Source organism: Triturus cristatus, chromosome 1_1 (genome assembly GCF_964204655.1).
Source record: "Triturus cristatus chromosome 1_1, aTriCri1.1, whole genome shotgun sequence".
NCBI classification, from domain to species: Eukaryota; Metazoa; Chordata; class Amphibia; order Caudata; family Salamandridae; genus Triturus; species Triturus cristatus.
The window spans coordinates 620,673,185-620,685,871 of record NC_140579.1 but is presented as its reverse complement, the minus strand read 5'-3'; positions in this window follow the sequence as shown (position 1 = coordinate 620,685,871).

The following is a 12,687-nucleotide window of genomic DNA, read 5'->3' as shown; positions in this document are numbered from 1 at the left end:
CAGAAGGGGGTGGTGATGGACGGAGCATCAGAACCAATCAAACACTCACAGCCAGTCAAGAGATCTGGGTTTGATCCATCACCGTTCTTTAGCCCACTCTGCCACCCCAGTTCAGACATGGCAATATACAAATCAGTCTGACCCTGTGCCTCATGGGAACAGTCCAGCCCAAACTGCCAAGCCATGCCTTCCCTGGACCGGAAACAAGCTTCCTAGGACCGGTTTCTGGCATTTCAGCCGTCTTCAGCCAGGCTTGCTTGAATCCAGTGGCAAAGTGAGCAAGGGATTCACGTCTGAGCATACCCTGCCAACTTATGGCGAACAAAGCGGTACAAAAGGGGGTGGGGATGGACGGAGCATCAGAACCAATCAAACACTCACAGCCAGTCAATAGATCTGGGTTTGATCCATCACCGTTCTTTAGCCCACTCTGCCACCCCAGTTCAGACATGGCCATATGCAAATCAGTCTGACCCTGTGCCTCATAGGAACAGTCCATCCCGAACTGCCAAGCCATGCCTTCCCTGGACCGGAAACAAGCTTCCTAGGACAGGTTTCTGGCATTTCAGCTGTCTTCAGCCAGGCTTGCTTGAATCCAGTGGCAAAGTGAGCAAGGGACTCACGTCTGAGCATACCCTGCCAACTTATGGCGAACAAAGTGGTACAAAAGGGGGTGGTGATGGACGGAGCATAAGAACCAATCAAACACTCAAAGCCAGTCAAGAGATCTGGGTTTGATCCATCACTGTTCTTTAGCCCACTCTGCCACCCCAGTTCAGACATGGCCATATGCAAATCAGTCTGACCCTGTGCCTCATGGGAACAGTCCAGCCCGAACTGCCAAGCCATGCCTTCCCTGGACCGGAAACAAGCTTCCTAGGACCGGTTTCTGGCATTTCAGCCGTCTTCAGCCAGGCTTGCTTGAATCCAGTGGCAAAGTGAGCAAGGGACTCACGTCTGAGCATACCCTGCCAACTTATGGCGAACAAAGCGGTACAGAAAGGGGTGGTGATGGACGGAGCATCAGAACCAATCAAACACTCACAGCCAGTCAAGAGATCTGGGTTTGATCCATCACCGTTCTTTAGCTCACTCTACCACCCCAGTTCAGACATGGCCATATGCAAATCAGTCTGACCCTGTGCCTCATGGGAACAGTCCAGCCCGAACTGCCAAGCCATGCCTTCCCTGGACAGGAAACAAGCTTCCTAGGTCCAGTTTCTGGCATTTCAGCCGTCTTCAGCCAGGCTTCCTTGAATCCAGTGGCAAAGTGAGCAAGGGACTCACGTCTGAGCATACCCTGCCAACTTATGGCGAACAAAGCGGTACAGAAGGGGGTGGTGATGGACGGAACATCAGAACCAATCAAACACTCACAGCCAGTCAAGAGATCTGGGTTTGATCCATCACCGTTCTTTAGCCCACTCTGCCACCCCAGTTCAGACATGGCCATATGCAAATCAGTCTGACCCTGTGCCTCATGGGAACAGTCCAGCCCGAACTGCAAAGCCATGCCTTCCCTGGACCGGAAACAAGCTTGCTAGGACCGGTTTATGGCATTTCAGTCGTCTTCAGCCAGGCTTGCTTGAATCCAGTGGCAAAGTGAGCAAGGGACTCACGTCTGAGAATACCCTGCCAACTTATGGCGAACAAGGCGGTACAAAAGGGGTGGTGATGGATGGAGCATCAGAACCAATCAAACACTCACAGCCAGTCAAGAGATCTGGGTTTGATCCATCACCGTTCTTTAGCCCACTCTGCCACCCCAGTTCAGACATGGCCATATGCAAATCAGTCTGACCCTGTGCCTCATGGGAACAGTCCAGCCCGAACTGCCAAGCCATGCCTTCCCTGGACCGGAAACAAGCTTCCTAGGACCGGTTTCTGGCATTTCAGCCGTCTTCAGCCAGGCTTGCTTGAATCCAGTGGCAAAGTGAGCAAGGGACTCACGTCTGAGCATACCCTGCCAACTTATGGCGAACAAAGCGGTACAAAAGGGGGTGGTGATGGATGGAGCATCAGAACCAATCAAACACTCACAGCCAGTCAAGAGATCTGGGTTTGATCCATCACCGTTCTTTACCCACTCTTCCACCCCAGTTCAGACATGGCCATATGCAAATCTGTCTGACCCTGTGCCTCATGGGAACAGTCCAGCCCGAACTGCCAAGCCATGCCTTCCCTGGACCGGAAACAAGCTTCCTGGGACCGGTTTCTGGCATTTCAGCCGTCTTCAGCCAGGCTTGCTTGAATCCAGTGGGCAAAGTGAGCAAGGGACTCACGTCTGAGCATACCCTGCCAACTTATGGCGAACAAGGCGATACAGAAGGGGGTGGTGATGGACGGAGCATCAGAACCAATCAAACACTCACAGCCAGTCAAGAGAGCCGGGTTTGATGCATCACCGTTCTTTAGCCCACTCTGCCTCCCCAGTTCAGGCATGGCCATATGCAAATCATTCTGTACCTGTGCCTCATGGGAACAGTCCAGCCCGAACTGCCAAGCCATGCCTTACCTGGACCGGAAACAAGCCTCCTGGGACCGGTTTCTGGCATTTCAGCCGTCTTCAGCCAGGCTTGCTTCAATCCAGTGGCAAAGTGAGCAAGGGACTCACGTCTGAGCATACCCCGCTAATTTATGGCGAACAAAGCGGTACAGAAGGGGGTGGTGATGGACGGAGCATCAGAACCAATCAAACACTCACAGCCAGTCAAGAGATCTGGGTTTGATCCATCACCGTTCTTTAGCCCACTCTGCCACCCCAGTTCAGACATGGCCATATGCAAATCAGTCTGACCCTGTGCCTCATGGGAACAGTCCAGCCCGAACTGCCAAGCCATGCCTTCCCTGGACCGGAAACAAGCTTCCTAGGACCGGTTTCTGGCAATTCAGCCGTCTTCAGCCAGGCTTGCTTGAATCCAGTGGCAAAGTGAGCAAGGGACTCACGTCTGAGCATACCCTGCCAACTTATGGCGAACAAAGCGGTACAAAAGGGGGTGGTGATGGACGGAGCATCAGAACCAATCAAACACTCACAGCCAGTCAAGAGATCTGGGTTTGATCCATCACCGTTCTTTACCCACTCTTCCACCCCAGTTCAGACATGGCCATATGCAAATCTGTCTGCCCCTGTGCCTCATGGGAACAGTACATCCCGAACTGCCAAGCCATGCCTTCCCTGGACCGGAAACAAGCTTCCTGGGACCAGTTTCTGGCATTTCAGCCGTCTTCAGCCAGGCTTGCTTGAATCCAGTGGGCAAAGTGAGCAAGGGACTCACGTCTGAGCATACCCTGCCAACTTATGGCGAACAAGGCGATACAGAAGGGGGTGGTGATGGACGGAGCATCAGAACCAATCAAACACTCACAGCCAGTCAAGAGATCTGGGTTTGATCCATCACCGTTCTTTAGCCCACTCTGCCACCCCAGTTCAGACATGGCCATATGCAAATCAGTCTGACCCTGTGCCTCATGGGAACAGTCCAGCCCGAACTGCCAAGCCATGCCTTCCCTGGACCGGAAACAAGCTTCCTAGGACCGGTTTCTGGCATTTCAGCCGTCTTCAGCCAGGCTTGCTTGAATCCAGTGGCAAAGTGAGCAAGGGAATCACGTCTGAGCATACCCAGCCAACTTATGGTGAACAAAGCGGTACAGAAGGGGGTGGTGATGGACGGAGCATCAGAACCAATCAAACACTCACAGCCAGTCAAGAGATCTGGGTTTGATCCATCACTGTTCTTTAGCCCACTCTGCCACCCCAGTTCAGACATGGCCATATGCAAATCAGTCTGACCCTGTGCCTCATGGGAACAGTCCAGCCCGAACTGCCAAGCCATGCCTTCCCTGGACCGGAAACAAGCTTCCTAGGACCGGTTTCTGGCATTTCAGCCGTCTTCAGCCAGGCTTGCTTGAATCCAGTGGCAAAGTGAGCAAGGGAATCACGTCTGAGCATACCCAGCCAACTTATGGTGAACAAAGCGGTACAGAAGGAGGTGGTGATGGACGGAGCATCAGAACCAATCAAACACTCACAGCCAGTCAAGAGATCTGGGTTTGATCCATCACTGTTCTTTAGCCCACTCTGCCACCCCAGTTCAGACATGGCCATATGCAAATCAGTCTGACCCTGTGCCTCATGGGAACAGTCCAGCCCGAACTGCCAAGCCATGCCTTCCCTGGACCGGAAACAAGCTTCCTAGGACCGGTTTCTGGCATTTCAGCCGTCTTCAGCCAGGCTTGCTTGAATCCAGTGGCAAAGTGAGCAAGGGACTCACGTCTGAGCATACCCTGCCAACTTATGGCGAACAAAGCGGTACAGAAAGGGGTGGTGATGGACGGAGCATCAGAACCAATCAAACACTCACAGCCAGTCAAGAGATCTGGGTTTGATCCATCACCGTTCTTTAGCTCACTCTACCACCCCAGTTCAGACATGGCCATATGCAAATCAGTCTGACCCTGTGCCTCATGGAAACAGTCCAGCCCGAACTGCCAAGCCATGCCTTCCCTGGACAGGAAACAAGCTTCCTAGGTCCAGTTTCTGGCATTTCAGCCGTCTTCAGCCAGGCTTCCTTGAATCCAGTGGCAAAGTGAGCAAGGGACTCACGTCTGAGCATACCCTGCCAACTTATGGCGAACAAAGCGGTACAGAAGGGGGTGGTGATGGACGGAACATCAGAACCAATCAAACACTCACAGCCAGTCAAGAGATCTGGGTTTGATCCATCACCGTTCTTTAGCCCACTCTGCCACCCCAGTTCAGACATGGCCATATGCAAATCAGTCTGACCCTGTGCCTCATGGGAACAGTCCAGCCCGAACTGCAAAGCCATGCCTTCCCTGGACCGGAAACAAGCTTGCTAGGACCGGTTTATGGCATTTCAGTCGTCTTCAGCCAGGCTTGCTTGAATCCAGTGGCAAAGTGAGCAAGGGACTCACGTCTGAGAATACTCTGCCAACTTATGGCGAACAAGGCGGTATAAAAGGGGTGGTGATGGATGGAGCATCAGAACCAATCAAACACTCACAGCCAGTCAAGAGATCTGGGTTTGATCCATCACCGTTCTTTAGCCCACTCTGCCACCCCAGTTCAGACATGGCCATATGCAAATCAGTCTGACCCTGTGCCTCATGGGAACAGTCCAGCCCGAACTGCCAAGCCATGCCTTCCCTGGACCGGAAACAAGCTTCCTAGGACCGGTTTCCGGCAATTCAGCCGTCTTCAGCCAGGCTTGCTTGAATCCAGTGGCAAAGTGAGCAAGGGACTCACGTCTGAGCATACCCTGCCAACTTATGGCGAACAAAGCGGTACAAAAGGGGGTGGTGATGGACGGAGCATCAGAACCAATCAAACACTCACAGCCAGTCAAGAGATCTGGGTTTGATCCATCACCGTTCTTTACCCACTCTTCCACCCCAGTTCAGACATGGCCATATGCAAATCTGTCTGACCCTGTGCCTCATGGGAACAGTACATCCCGAACTGCCAAGCCATGCCTTCCCTGGACCGGAAACAAGCTTCCTGGGACCAGTTTCTGGCATTTCAGCCGTCTTCAGCCAGGCTTGCTTGAATCCAGTGGGCAAAGTGAGCAAGGGACTCACGTCTGAGCATACCCTGCCAACTTATGGCGAACAAGGCGATACAGAAGGGGGTGGTGATGGACGGAGCATCAGAACCAATCAAACACTCACAGCCAGTCAAGAGATCTGGGTTTGATCCATCACCGTTCTTTAGCCCACTCTGCCACCCCAGTTCAGACATGGCCATATGCAAATCAGTCTGACCCTGTGCCTCATGGGAACAGTCCAGCCCGAACTGCCAAGCCATGCCTTCCCTGGACCGGAAACAAGCTTCCTAGGACCGGTTTCTGGCATTTCAGCCTTCTTCAGCCAGGCTTGCTTGAATCCAGTGGCAAAGTGAGCAAGGGAATCACGTCTGAGCATACCCAGCCAACTTATGGTGAACAAAGCGGTACAGAAGGAGGTGGTGATGGACGGAGCATCAGAACCAATCAAACACTCACAGCCAGTCAAGAGATCTGGGTTTGATCCATCACTGTTCTTTAGCCCACTCTGCCACCCCAGTTCAGACATGGCCATATGCAAATCAGTCTGACCCTGTGCCTCATGGGAACAGTCCAGCCCGAACTGCCAAGCCATGCCTTCCCTGGACCGGAAACAAGCTTCCTAGGACCGGTTTCTGGCATTTCAGCCGTCTTCAGCCAGGCTTGCTTGAATCCAGTGGCAAAGTGAGCAAGGGACTCACGTCTGAGCATACCCTGTTAACTTATGGCGAACAAAGCGGTACAGAAAGGGGTGGTGATGGACGGAGCATCAGAACCAATCAAACACTCACAGCCAGTCAAGAGATCTGGGTTTGATCCATCACCGTTCTTTAGCTCACTCTACCACCCCAGTTCAGACATGGCCATATGCAAATCAGTCTGACCCTGTGCCTCATGGGAACAGTCCAGCCCGAACTGCCAAGCCATGCCTTCCCTGGACAGGAAACAAGCTTCCTAGGTCCAGTTTCTGGCATTTCAGCCGTCTTCAGCCAGGCTTCCTTGAATCCAGTGGCAAAGTGAGCAAGGGACTCACGTCTGAGCATACCCTGCCAACTTATGGCGAACAAAGCGGTACAGAAGGGGGTGGTGATGGACGGAACATCAGAACCAATCAAACACTCACAGCCAGTCAAGAGATCTGGGTTTGATCCATCACCGTTCTTTAGCCCACTCTGCCACCCCAGTTCAGACATGGCCATATGCAAATCAGTCTGACCCTGTGCCTCATGGGAACAGTCCAGCCCGAACTGCAAAGCCATGCCTTCCCTGGACCGGAAACAAGCTTGCTAGGACCGGTTTATGGCATTTCAGTCGTCTTCAGCCAGGCTTGCTTGAATCCAGTGGCAAAGTGAGCAAGGGACTCACGTCTGAGAATACCCTGCCAACTTATGGCGAACAAGGCGGTACAAAAGGGGTGGTGATGGATGGAGCATCAGAACCAATCAAACACTCACAGCCAGTCAAGAGATCTGGGTTTGATCCATCACCGTTCTTTAGCCCACTCTGCCACCCCAGTTCAGACATGGCCATATGCAAATCAGTCTGACCCTGTGCCTCATGGGAACAGTCCAGCCCGAACTACCAAGCCATGCCTTCCCTGGACCGGAAACAAGCTTCCTAGGACCGGTTTCTGGCATTTCAGCCGTCTTCAGCCAGGCTTGCTTGAATCCAGTGGCAAAGTGAGCAAGGGACTCACGTCTGAGCATACCCTGCCAACTTATGGCGAACAAAGCGGTACAAAAGGGGGTGGTGATGGATGGAGCATCAGAACCAATCAAACCCTCACAGCCAGTCAAGAGATCTGGGTTTGATCCATCACCGTTCTTTACCCACTCTTCCACCCCAGTTCAGACATGGCCATATGCAAATCTGTCTGACCCTGTGCCTCATGGGAACAGTACATCCCGAACTGCCAAGCCATGCCTTCCCTGGACCGGAAACAAGCTTCCTGGGACCGGTTTCTGGCATTTCAGCCGTCTTCAGCCAGGCTTGCTTGAATCCAGTGGGCAAAGTGAGCAAGGGACTCACGTCTGAGCATACCCTGCCAACTTATGGCGAACAAGGCGATACAGAAGGGGGTGGTGATGGACGGAGCATCAGAACCAATCAAACACTCACAGCCAGTCAAGAGAGCTGGGTTTGATGCATCACCGTTCTTTAGCCCACTCTGCCTCCCCAGTTCAGGCATGGCCATATGCAAATCATTCTGTACCTGTGCCTCATGGGAACAGTCCAGCCCGAACTGCCAAGCCATGCCTTACCTGGACCGGAAACAAGCTTCCTAGGACCGGTTTCTGGCATTTCAGCCGTCTTCAGCCAGGCTTGCTTGAATCCAGTGGCAAAGTGAGCAAGGGACTCACGTCTGAGCATACCCCGCTAATTTATGGCAAACAAAGCGGTACAGAAGGGGGTGGTGATGGACGGAGCATCAGAACCAATCAAACACTCACAGCCAGTCAAGAGATCTGGGTTTGATCCATCACCGTTCTTTAGCCCACTCTGCCACCCCAGTTCAGACATGGCCATATGCAAATCAGTCTGACCCTGTGCCTCATGGGAACAGTCCAGCCCGAACTGCCAAGCCATGCCTTCCCTGGACCGGAAACAAGCTTCCTAGGACCGGTTTCTGGCATTTCAGCCGTCTTCAGCCAGGCTTGCTTGAATCCAGTGGCAAAGTGAGCAAGGGAATCACGTCTGAGCATACCCAGCCAACTTATGGTGAGCAAAGCGGTACAAAAGGGGGTGGTGATGGACGGAGCATCAGAACCAATCAAACACTCACAGCCAGTCAAGAGATCTGGGTTTGATCCATCACCGTTCTTTAGCCCACTCTGCCACCCCAGTTCAGACATGGCCATATGCAAATCAGTCTGACCCTGTGCCTCATGGGAACAGTCCAGCCCAAACTGCCAAGCCATGCCTTCCCTGGACCGGAAACAAGCTTCCTAGGACCGGTTTCTGGCATTTCAGCTGTCTTCAGCCAGGCTTGCTTGAATCCAGTGGCAAAGTGAGCAAGGGATTCACGTCTGAGCATACCCTGCCAACTTATGGCGAACAAAGCGGTACAAAAGGGGGTGGTGATGGACGGAGCATCAGAACCAATCAAACACTCACAGCCAGTCAATAGATCTGGGTTTGATCCATCACCGTTCTTTAGCCCACTCTGCCACCCCAGTTCAGACATGGCCATATGCACATCAGTCTGACCCTGTGCCTCATAGGAACAGTCCATCCCGAACTGCCAAGCCATGCCTTCCCTGGACCGGAAACAAGCTTCCTAGGACCGGTTTCTGGCATTTCAGCCGTCTTCAGCCAGGCTTGCTTGAATCCAGTGGCAAAGTGAGCAAGGGACTCACGTCTGAGCATACCCTGCCAACTTATGGCGAACAAAGCGGTACAAAAGGGGGTGGTGATGGACGGAGCATAAGAACCAATCAAACACTCAAAGACAGTCAAGAGATCTGGGTTTGATTCATCACCGTTCTTTAGCCCACTCTGCCACCCCAGTTCAGACATGGCCATATGCAAATCAGTCTGACCCTGTGCCTCATGGGAAGAGTCCAGCCCGAACTGCCAAGCCATGCCTTCCCTGGACCGGAAACAAGCTTCCTAGGACCGGTTTCTGGCATTTCAGCCGTCTTCAGCCAGGCTTGCTTGAATCCAGTGGCAAAGTGAGCAAGGGACTCACGTCTGAGCATACCCTGCCAACTTATGGCGAACAAAGCGGTACAGAAGGGGGTGGTGATGGACGGAGCATCAGAACCAATCAAACACTCACAGCCAGTCAAGAGATCTGGGTTTGATCCATCACCGTTCTTTAGCTCACTCTACCACCCCAGTTCAGACATGGCCATATGCAAATCAGTCTGACCCTGTGCCTCATGGGAACAGTCCAGCCCGAACTGCCAAGCCATGCCTTCCCTGGACAGGAAACAAGCTTCCTAGGACCGGTTTCTGGCATTTCAGCCGTCTTCAGCCAGGCTTGCTTGAATCCAGTGGCAAAGTGAGCAAGGGACTCACGTCTGAGCATACCCTGCCAACTTATGGGGAACAAAGCGGTACAAAAGGGGGTGGTGATGGACGGAGCATCAGAACCAATCAAACACTCAAAGCCAGTCAAGAGATCTGGGTTTGATTCATCACCGTTCTTTAGCCCACTCTGCCACCCCAGTTCAGACATGGCCATATGCAAATCAGTCTGACCTTGTGCCTCATGGGAACAGTCCAGCCCGAACTGCCAAGCCATGCCTTCCCTGGACCGGAAACAAGCTTCCTAGGACCGGTTTCTGGTATTTCAGCCGTCTTCAGCCAGGCTTGCTTGAATCCAGTGGCAAAGTGAGCAAGGGACTCACGTCTGAGCATACCCTGCCAACTTATGGCGAACAAAGCGGTACAAAAGGGGGTGGTGATGGACGGAGCATCAGAACCAATCAAACACTCACAGCCAGTCAAGAGATCTGGGTTTGATCCATCACCGTTCTTTAGCCCACTCTGACACCCCAGTTCAGACATGGCCATATGCAAATCAGTCTGACCCTGTGCCTCATGGGTACAGTCCAGCCCGAACTGCCAAGCCATGCCTTTCCTGGACCGGAAACAAGCTTCCTAGGACCGGTTTCTGGCATTTCAGCCGTCTTCAGCCAGGCTTGCTTGAATCCAGTGGCAAAGTGAGCAAGGGACTCACGTCTGAGCATACCCTGCCAACTTATGGCGAACAAAGCGGTACAAAAGGGGGTGGTGATGGATGGAGCATCAGAACCAATCAAACACTCACAGCCAGTTAAGAGATCTGGGTTTGATCCATCACCATTCTTTAGCCCACTCTGCCACCCCAGTTCAGACATGGCCATATGCAAATCAGTCTGACCCTGTGCCTCATGGGAACAGTCCAGCCCGAACTGCCAAGCCATGCCTTCCCTGGACCGGAAACAAGCTTCCTAGGACCGGTTTCTGGCATTTCAGCCGTCTTCAGCCAGGCTTGCTTGAATCCAGTGGCAAAGTGAGCAAGGGACTCACGTCTGAGCATACCCTGCCAACTTATGGCAAACAAAGCGGTACAAAAGGGGGTGGTGATGGACGGAGCATCAGAACCAATCAAACACTCACAGCCCGTCAAGAGATCTGGGTTTGATCCATCACCGTTCTTTAGCCCACTCTGCCACCCCAGTTCAGACATGGCCATATGCAAATCAGTCTGACCCTGTGCCTCATGGGAACAGTCCAGCCCGAACTGCCAAGCCATGCCTTCCATGGACCGGAAACAAGCTTGCTAGGACCGGTTTCTGGCATTTCAGCCGTCTTCAGCCAGGCTTGCTTGAATCCAGTGGCAAAGTGAGCAAGGGACTCACGTCTGAGCATACCCTGCCAACTTATGGCGAACAAAGCGGTACAAAAGGGGGTGGTGATGGTCGGAGCATCAGAACCAATCAAACACTCACAGCCAGTCAAGAGATCTGGGTTTGATCCATCACCGTTCTTTAGCCCAGTCTGCCACCCCAGTTCAGACATGGCCATATGCAAATCTGTCTGACCCTGTGCCTCATGGGAACAGTCCGGCCCGAACTGCCAAGCCATGCCTTCCCTGGACCGGAAACAAGCTCCCTGGGACGGGTTTCTGGCATTTCAGCCGTCTTCAGCCAGGCTTGCTTGAATCCAGTGGGCAAAGTGAGCAAGGGACTCACGTCTGAGCATACCCTGCCAACTTATGGTGAACAAAAGGGGGTGGTGATGGACAGAGCATCAGAACCAATCAAACACTCACAGCCAGTCAAGAGATCTGGGTTTGATCCATCACCGTTCTTTAGCCCACTCTGCCACCCCAGTTCAGACATGGCCATATGCAAATGAGTCTGACCATGTGCCTCATGGGAACAGTCCAGCCCGAACTGCCAAGCCATGCCTTCCCTAGACCGGAAACAAGCTTCCTAGGACCGGTTTCTGGCATTTCAGCCGTCTTCAGCCAGGCTTGCTTGAATCCAGTGGCAAAGTGAGCAAGGGACTCACGTCTGAGCATACCCTGCCAATTTATGGCGAACAAAGTGGCACAAAAGGGGGTGGTGATGGACGGAGCATCAGAACCAATCAAACACTCACAGCCAGTCAAGAGATCTGGGTTTGATCCATCACCGTTCTTTAGCCCACTCTGCCACCCCAGTTCAGACATGGCCATATGCAAATCAGTCTGACCCTGTGCCTCATGGGAACAGTCCAGCCCGAACTGCCAAGCCATGCCTTCCCTGGACCGGAAACAAGCTTCCTAAGACCGGTTTCTGGCATTTCAGCTGTCTTCAGCCAGGCTTGCTTGAATCCAGTGGCAAAGTGAGCAAGGGACTCACGTCTGAGCATACCCTGCCAACTTATGGCGAACAAAGCGGTACAGAAAGGGGTGGTGATGGACGGAGCATCAGAACCAATCAAACACTCACGGCCAGTCAAGAGATCTGGGTTTGATCCATCACCGTTCTTTAGCTCACTCTACCACCCCAGTTCAGACATGGCCATATGCAAATCAGTCTGACCCTGTGCCTCATGGGAACAGTCCAGCCCGAACTGCCAAGCCATGCCTTCCCTGGACAGGAAACAAGCTTCCTAGGTCCAGTTTCTGGCATTTCAGCCGTCTTCAGCCAGGCTTCCTTGAATCCAGTGGCAAAGTGAGCAAGGGACTCACGTCTGAGCATACCCTGCCAACTTATGGCGAACAAAGCGGTACAGAAGGGGGTGGTGATGGACGGAACATCAGAACCAATCAAACACTCACAGCCAGTCAAGAGATCTGGGTTTGATCCATCACCGTTCTTTAGCCCACTCTGCCACCCCAGTTCAGACATGGCCATATGCAAATCAGTCTGACCCTGTGCCTCATGGGAACAGTCCAGCCCGAACTGCAAAGCCATGCCTTCCCTGGACCGGAAACAAGCTTGCTAGGACCGGTTTATGGCATTTCAGTCGTCTTCAGCCAGGCTTGCTTGAATCCAGTGGCAAAGTGAGCAAGGGACTCACGTCTGAGAATACCCTGCCAACTTATGGCGAACAAGGCGGTACAAAAGGGGTGGTGATGGATGGAGCATCAGAACCAATCAAACACTCACAGCCAGTCAAGAGATCTGGGTTTGATCCATCACCG